We start from the raw sequence: 8,781 nt of genomic DNA, 5'->3' as shown, positions 1-8,781 counted from the left end.
ACTCCTTCCTACCCTATAAACTTCTTACTCCTCTGGGTTCTTGCTTCCTAGTGTTCCCAGGTAGGCCTTGACCTCCCAACACATTCGGCCTCCCTACTGCACACCCATCTTTCCGAGATGTATCCCTAATAACCAATTGGCTAGAACTTGTTAAGTACACTATTGCTTTTCTGTCACTGTGATAAAACACTATGGACCAAGGTAACATATAGAAGGAAAAGTTTAGTTGGAGCTTACATTTCCAGAGGGTAGGAGTCTATCACCATCATAGTGGAGAACATGGCCCCAGGCAGGCAGGGCACTTGAGCAGAATGTGAGAGCTCACATCCTGATCCACAAACAGAAACCAGAGAGTTCACTGGGGATGGTAGGAAGCATTTTAAGTCTTTAAAGACCACCTCTGTGACATACATACTCCAAAAGGCCATACCTTCTAATTTTTCCCAAACAGTTCCACCAACTGATGACCAAGTATTTGAACATAAGAGAGCTGTTCTCTTCAGTCCACCACATCAAAATAAGACAACCAAATGTGGAGAGCCACACCAGAAATCAGCTTAGGAGAGGAACAGCAAGGGGTATGCTGATTTTGGACAGTGTCTCTTCCCATGAATCATAGCAGACTCCTAAAGACGACAAGGGATATAACCTGCAACTCTCATTACCAGTTCCACAAAGGAAAATAATATCTCAACCATCTTAGAACTTAATCTCCCATGAACATTGTACATAACGACACTTAAGAAAAGTGATGCCAGGCGGTGGTGGTGCACGCCTTTAATCCCAGCACTCGGGAGGCAGACCCAGGCAGATCTCTGTGAGTTCAAGGCCAACCTGGGCTACAGAGTGAGTTCCAGGAAAGGCGCAAAGCTACACAGAGAAAAACCTGTCTCGAAATACCAAAAAAAAAAAAGAAAGAAAAGAAAAAAAAACAATTTAAAGGCAGGTGTGGTGGGGCTCATGCCTTTAATCCCAATGAGAATTATCTAGAAGATCTTCTGAACAAAGAATACAAAAGAACAATTATACCTATATTCAAATAATTCCAAGGAGATATAAACAAAAACAAAGAGGTGAGTCGAATGGGGACATGAATGCAAAATATTAGATATAATTCAACAAAGAGAACTGATGAAGAAAGTCTAAATTAAAATGATGCTGGAAATGAAAAACTTAATGAACCAGATTAAAAAGGCAATGAAAACCATCTCAACAGAATGGATCATGTAGAAAACAGAGTGTGACGGATAGAACGCAAGGTAGATGAATTGAATTACTCAGTAAAAGTCATATCTGTGTTTTGTGCCTTTTCTTGGGCTCTTTCCCTTCTGTTTGCTTTGTCCTATTCCAATATGTTAGTTTTTGTTTAATCTTACTATATATTTTATTTTGTTATTATCCCTTAGATGCCTGTTTGTGGTGATACATTATGTGCCCTAATAAACTTGCCTGAGGATCAGAGGACAGAGCCAGCCACTAGATTAGACATAGAGGCCAGGAAGTGGTGGCACACACCCTTAATCCTATCACTGGGAGGCAGAAATCTGTCTGGATCTCTGTGAGTTCAAGGCCACACTGGAAACAGAGCCAAACAGTGTTGGCACTCACCTTTAATCCCAGTACTGGGAAGCACACTTGCCTTTAATCCCAAGAAGTGACATGGCTGGGTGAAGAAAGGTATGTAAGGCCTGAGGAAACAGGAACTAAGACAGTTCAGCTGAGACACTTTCGGGTGAAGACTCAGAGGCTTTCAGTCAGAGGATTCGTGGAGTTGGTGAGGTCAGAGGTGGTGGCTGTGGCTTGTTTCTTTGTGTCTCCTATCTTTCAGTATTTATCCCAATATCTGGCTCTGGATTTTTTTTTTATTATAAGACAGTCTAAGATTTGAACAACACCTGTTTATTTTCTAATGAAATACATAAAGGGAGTGGATTTGGATGGGAGATGAGGTGGCAAGGAACTGGGAGGAGTACAGAAAGGGAAAAACATAATCAGGATATATTATGTGGGAAAAATCTATTTTCAATAAAAGGAAAAAAGATTGAAGGAGAAATTAAAAACTTTCCATGATAAAAAGCAGATAAAAGAAATTCATGATTGCTAGCCCAACTTTGGCTGGACTGGGATTAGCTATGCAGACCAAGCTGGCTTTGAACTCACAGAGATTCCCCTGCCTCTGCCTCCCAAGTGGTGAGATTAAAGGCATGTACTACCATGCCTAGCATATATATATATGTCCCTTGTAAGTTATTGGCCAGAGAGGCCTTAGAAGCACCTAATACAATTCAGGCTATTGGCATTGCTTTTGATTGTCCATTGAAAGAACTAGATGGTAAGACCCCACTGATGAAGACACTACACATTTTGGTTGAACACGGAAAATAAATCTTAAATTGACCAGGAAACCTCCCACCCCACCCCCACCCCCGGTGATTACCTTTCATTGTGTTTGAGCATGCTTTGCAGGCTGCTGGATATCAGTAGTCTTATTCAATGATGGACCCTGCATGCTACGATACTGACCTTCTAGGCATGATGTGCCTACTGCTGCAATAGTGGTAAGACTATTTATTGGGGTAACCTATAGCTCTCTTAATTTGATTTCAGGTCTGTTCTATAGGGGAGATTCATGCCTGGCACTATAAACATGATCAAAATACATGGCTAAGGAAGTCATAGGTCCTAAAGAAGGAACTATTGATGTTGTTTTTCTAAATGGTTGCAGTATCCAACTACCTTCTAGATCAGTAGTTCTCAGCCTGTGGGTTGAGACCCCTCTGCAGGTCAAAGGACTCTTTCACAGGGGCCACATATCAGATATCCTGCATATCACATACTTACATTATTATTCATAACAATATCAAAATTACAATTATGAAGTAGTAATGTGGACTAGACACTTTTTAGGTATTTATTGCTTGTATATATGGTATATAGTTATTGTACTTTTGTATATTGTTTTTCTTATATTAGTTATAACTTTTTTCCTTTCTTTTTATTAAAATAGAAAGGGGGAAATATGGTGATATTTTATTTGTATTGAAATGTGATTTTATAGTATGTTAATAAATAAAGTTGCCTGGGGATCAGAGCTAATAGCAAGCCATAGCAGAAGTCTGGCAGTGGTAGCACATGCCCTTAATCCCAATCACATGACAGGCAGATCTCTGTATGTTCAAGGATACCACCAGCATGGAGACACACGCCTTCAATCTCAATACCAACTGCAGAAGACCTGGAGGTCTGTATAAGATGGACAGTGATGAAGAAGTCATGTGGTTGGGTTTACAACCAATGAGAATGCAGAACAAAAAGTCTATAAAAAGACAAAGACACAGGAAGGAGCTCTCTGCGGAGGGAAGGACAGCAGTAGCAGTGAAGGGTAAGGTTTTTAGCGCTTAGCTATTACTCTGACCTCTTGGGCTTTCATCTCTGCAATGGTTCTGTGTTTCTTATTTAACAAGACGGTTATATCTACAGTAATGAAATAATTTTAAGGTTGGGTGTCACCACAACATGAAGGACTGTATTAAAGGGTCATAGCATTAGGAAGGCTCAGGACCACTGTTCTAGATACTTATGTTTCTATCCACAGATTTGTGTTGCTCCCAACTTGGTCAGAAATACGTCTTATTGCAGTGGGTAGTGGTAAATGAAGAGATACATTTCTGTTTCGACTCTGGACACCACACAGTATAGCTGTTGCATGTATGAACTCATAAGCAGCAGTGGTTATCTATATAAGACCTAACCAGTTACATATCTAGAGTTAGAGTGATTCCAGAGGCCCCAATTTTACTAGCAATTGATGGCTGCTGGAGGAGGGAGAGCCACTTTTCTTTAGGAATATGGCTACTGGAAAGTTACCTATATCCCAGTGTATGATTTCATGCCCATCAACATATGGGCAGCACTAATTGGGCTCAGTGGGTTTAAAAAAACAATTATAAAAGGAAATCATGAAGCTGGGAAGGAGAAATGATGGTGGTGGGTCAGAGGAGTGAGTGAAGTGAGGATATGATCAAGATATATTGTGATCAAGATATGTGTATGAAAATTTCAAGAATACATTTAAAAAGTAAGTAACATAAAGATTAAAAAAATAAAAAGAATACTGAAAAAAGCAAAATATCATACAGACTGTGGTTCACTACAGACCTACTCTATCTCCGCCACAACAGAAGAAATGTCCTTTGTCCTGCTATTCACTGCAGAGATTTCAAGACTATTAGGGAATTCTTACATAGACAAAGTTAAACTTCCTTAGCTTTGAAACAGTTTTCAACTCTGTGTTCTACGTCTCAAATCTAGGAAGATAAATTGACATATGGCAAAACAAAATGTTGGGTACTTAATTGCATAGTTGTTCAGAAAAGGAATGATTTATGTTCTGCTAGTCCTCTTGACAAATTATATGAATCATAAACCAAACAATAAAATTAGTAATGGTTATTTTGACAATGATAAAATATAATTAAGTTATGTATCAGGATCTGCATTTCCTGTATATATATAATTGGACATATACCCCTAATTTTCACATGTGATAGCACATCTTCATTCATATTGATACATTCTTTTTTTTTTTTTTTTTTTTTTTTTTTTTTTTTTGGTTTTTCGAGACAGGGTTTCTCTGTGTAGCTTTGCGCCTTCCCTGGAACTCACTTGGTAGCCCAGGCTGGCCTCGAACTCACAAAGATCCGCCTGGCTCTGCCTCCCGAGTGCTGGGATTAAAGGCGTGCGCCACCACCGCCCGGCGATACATTCTTAATATGCATGATGTATTGTAATACATAACATAATACTCCTAAATGTATGCTTTTGAAATTACTGTTTTTCTGTAAATATGAAATACATTCTCTGAGTTTCAATTTTCTCAGTGAAAAAGAAATGGATACTCATATAACTGTTCATAAGTTTTCTTTGAAGGAATATATTAAGTAACAAATAAATTGTTTAGTTCTATGCCGGGCACATGAGCCTTTCAATAATTCACCCACAATGAATTATTGATGTCCATATGTGAGGGATTCATAGGTCATGACTCTTTTATTTATTCTATAAATGTCTATCTCTTCAAGTTAAAATGTTCATCTGAAGTTCAACTTCTCACCCACATCATTCCATTCTTTGATGTTTAACTAGAAAAACTCATTTCCTATCTAAGACTACAATCAATATTAGAGAATAGAAATTTTAAACTAGAATGAAATAAGTCCCTTTTACAGATTCTCAGACAAGAGCACATCAATCATCTTAGTGTTTACATGGACCATACTATGTGATGAAAATGGCATGTGCATTTTATAATATATATTGATTCTTAGCTTTTTTCTGCACTTTGGTCTCTTAGATACAATTCCTCAATTATATTCAAGTGTATTACCTATGAAATTATCCTACAAATAAGCTAGAACTTTCCTGTGGGGTCTTTAACCATAACTATACATTAATCTTACAAAATCTTGTTTTTACTGTATTGGTAGGTCAATATTAGAAGAATCTTGAGGGACAATTTCCTTTCAGAATGATTTTAATTCTACCAACTTCCAAGTGTAAGTGTTATTGGCTTTCTAGATTTTATAGTTTTAACAATATCCTAATGAGTCTCAGAATATATTGTCATCATAGACTAGTCATTTATAACTGGCTGGCCCATGAGAACTTAACAATTTATTTCTTACTTAATATATTTTTTCAAAGAAAATGCAAGAACTAGGTATACAGACATTCCCATTTTGTCACTGAAAAATGAAACTCAAGAGAATGTACTTCATATTTACAGAGAAACAAATTTCAAACATCAATTTTAAACCACTAGCAATTTAACATGTCCAAATATAACAGCATAACAAAATAAACTACAGTCACCTCCAACTAGTCATTAGAATAAGATCATTTAGAATAATCCTAAACTTCCTCTTTTTAATTACCCCAATTATTCAGCCATCAAAACACCTAGATTTTGCTTCTGAAAGTTTCTTCTATCTTCTTATCTTCATCATTATCAGTCATTTTAAACTACCATTAATTCTGCTAGATTCAGCCAACTTTAGACAATTTTGATATTTGCTCTGTCCCCACTTGTATACATTTCAGTGAATTTGCCCTGGGTTGTTAGAATTCTCTCACACATTAAATGAGAAGTCTGCTTAGGCTATTAATCTACTAAGAACCTGTCAGAAGTAAGTACAAGTGTCTCATTGAGGAAAACTACATTTTCATGATCTGTTATATACCCAGCACTATCTTACAACATATGTCTTTTTGTTGCATTATTTATTGAAAATATTTTTTCATACAATATATTCTAATCATGATTTTCCCCTCTCACATTGCCTTCCAGATCCTGTCCACCTCTCCACCTCCTTACCCATCCAACTCTCCTCCTCATTATTTCTCTCTCTTTCTAGAAAACAAACAGGCAAAAAATCAAAAAATGAAAAAGCCCAACACAAAGAGAGAGACAGAGAATTTCATAAACTCGACTTTCCCACAACATAGAAATACACCCATTTATCCACATATAAAACAGATAAATTTAGAAAGAATAAATATAAGACATTTAGTTAGATATTAATTCAGAGTAACAATAAATACTTTTCAATTGTACATGTAATATACGCAGCACACTTTTTACATGTAGTTTAGTTCATGCAAATTATATCCTTATAATTTAATTACTATTTTAAAGATTTAGCTTGTTCCTATCTCCTATAGGACATCAATCTTCCATCCTGAGTTATTCAGATAACTTTTATTATCATATACCGAAATTTTCACTTTGTGTGTCTTTTCATATCAGCAAAATTTCTTGAGAATAAGAACCATACATAATTTGTCTCTCATTGTCTAACATGGTGGTAGACATATAGCAGGTACTTGATGAATCTTTTTTTCAAGACTTAGTAACTATCTATCTATCTATCTATCTATCTATCTATCTATCTATCTATCTACCTACCTACCTACCTACCTACCTACCTATCTATCTATCTATCTACCTACCTAACTCCCGAGTGTGTGTGTGTGTGTGTGTGTGTGTGTGTGTGTGTGTGTGTGTGTGTGTGTGTTTGTGTGTGTGTGGTGCATGTATCCATGGAGGCCAAAATAGGGGCAGAGAGATTGCCTGAACTGTTGTGAGCTGTGCAACACTGGTGCTAGTAACCAAACTCTAGTCCCTTGTAAGAGCAGCAAACCCTCTTAATGGCTCATTCATCACTCCAGCCCCATATTAAATCTTTTATGAGTGAATTATTTCCTGATATCCACATTCATTTTTTTCTTTCTTCCCAACTAAAAGGCCATATTCATCATTGTTCAAAATAAAGTTTGAAGTGAATGTTTCACAAAAGCAAGAGTGGGGACATCTTTTCTAGGAGAGATCCTTCGTCTCACAGTTAATAGGTGGAATGTTTCCACCTAGAGTGAAAATGAAAACAAATTTAATGGAAACAACTACTTATCTTTTGAGTAGGGAAGGCTGCCATGGTGGTCTTACTATTAATCCCAGACTGTCTTGCAACTCACTGTATAGTTTCAGCTGGCTTTGAATACATAATAACCTTCTTGCTTCAGCCTCTGAGAGCTGGGATTACAGGAATGGAATGCAACCATTACTTCTTTTACTTTTCTTTTTGACAGAGTCTTACTATGTAGCTAAGACTGGTCTCAAACTTGTTATCTTCTTTCTCCCAATCTCCCACATGCTTCATTTATAGGTATTTGCTATCCCCTCCTCCTCTTCTTCTTCCTCCTTCTTTAGACAACATTGTGAAATCTGCCTTATTTCATATATTTAAAGCAAATATTTGAACTCAAAACAATTTGATGTACTGATTTATAATGTTTGAATTTTGACTTATGAACTCATACATCTTTACACTCATGTGTTTTCCATATTTAAAAGATTGACATGTAGTGGTGAAGACCAGGTATATATCTTGATTAACCCTCAGAAGTTACTCATTTGTTCTAATTCATATTTGTTAACTTGACACAAACTAGGGCCGTGTGGAAAGAGGGAACTTCAATTGAAAAATTGACTCTGAAACATTTCTTAATTTCTAGTTGTTGTGAAGGGCCCAGTGGGCAGTGCCATCCCTAGCCAGATGGGTCTGGGCTGTATAATGAAAGCAGATGAGAAAGCTGGAGAAGCAACCCAGTAAGCAGTGTTCCTCTGGAGTTTCTTTGCTAGGTTCTCTCTTGAGTTACTGCTTTGACTTCTTTCAGTGATGGATTGGTACTTGGAAGTGTAAGTCAAATGGTCCCTTTTGTCCCCAAGTTGTCTTTGGTCATGGTGTTTACTACAGCAACAGTAAGCAAACTAGGACATCATTTGAGCAGTTCCATTGGCAAAAGTTTATTTCTGATCATTTCCTGCATTTTATGTTACCAAGTTTTTTCAACCTGGCATTTTTTAAGGGTGTATTGGACTATCCATTAAATAGTGAGTCAGCTGCAAATTTGATATTCAGCCCTCTGCTCATGGAAATCACAAACACATTATTCAATGAGTAAGCAAAGGTTAGTCAGATGGAGAATCAGAATGCTGAAATGAAATGTCTGCTACCAGGTTTGCCCGTTTTCAAAGCACATTCTTCAGTAGTTCACTAAATTATGTGAGGATCCTAAAAGGGATAATATTACTCACCCTAAGTTGTACAAGTTGTAGCAAAATACAGTTCATATTTTATTCAAAGCACCTTGCTACTAGGAATTAGGCAGATTCTAGATTTCACAGGCTACTGAAAAAACACAGATAGAATTTTAAAGGTGAAT

The sequence above is a fragment of the Peromyscus californicus genome, unplaced genomic scaffold (genome assembly GCF_007827085.1).
Source record: "Peromyscus californicus insignis strain IS unplaced genomic scaffold, ASM782708v3 Scaffold_10__1_contigs__length_136768540, whole genome shotgun sequence".
Lineage (NCBI taxonomy): Eukaryota > Metazoa > Chordata > Mammalia > Rodentia > Cricetidae > Peromyscus > Peromyscus californicus.
This window is presented reverse-complemented; position numbering follows the sequence as displayed.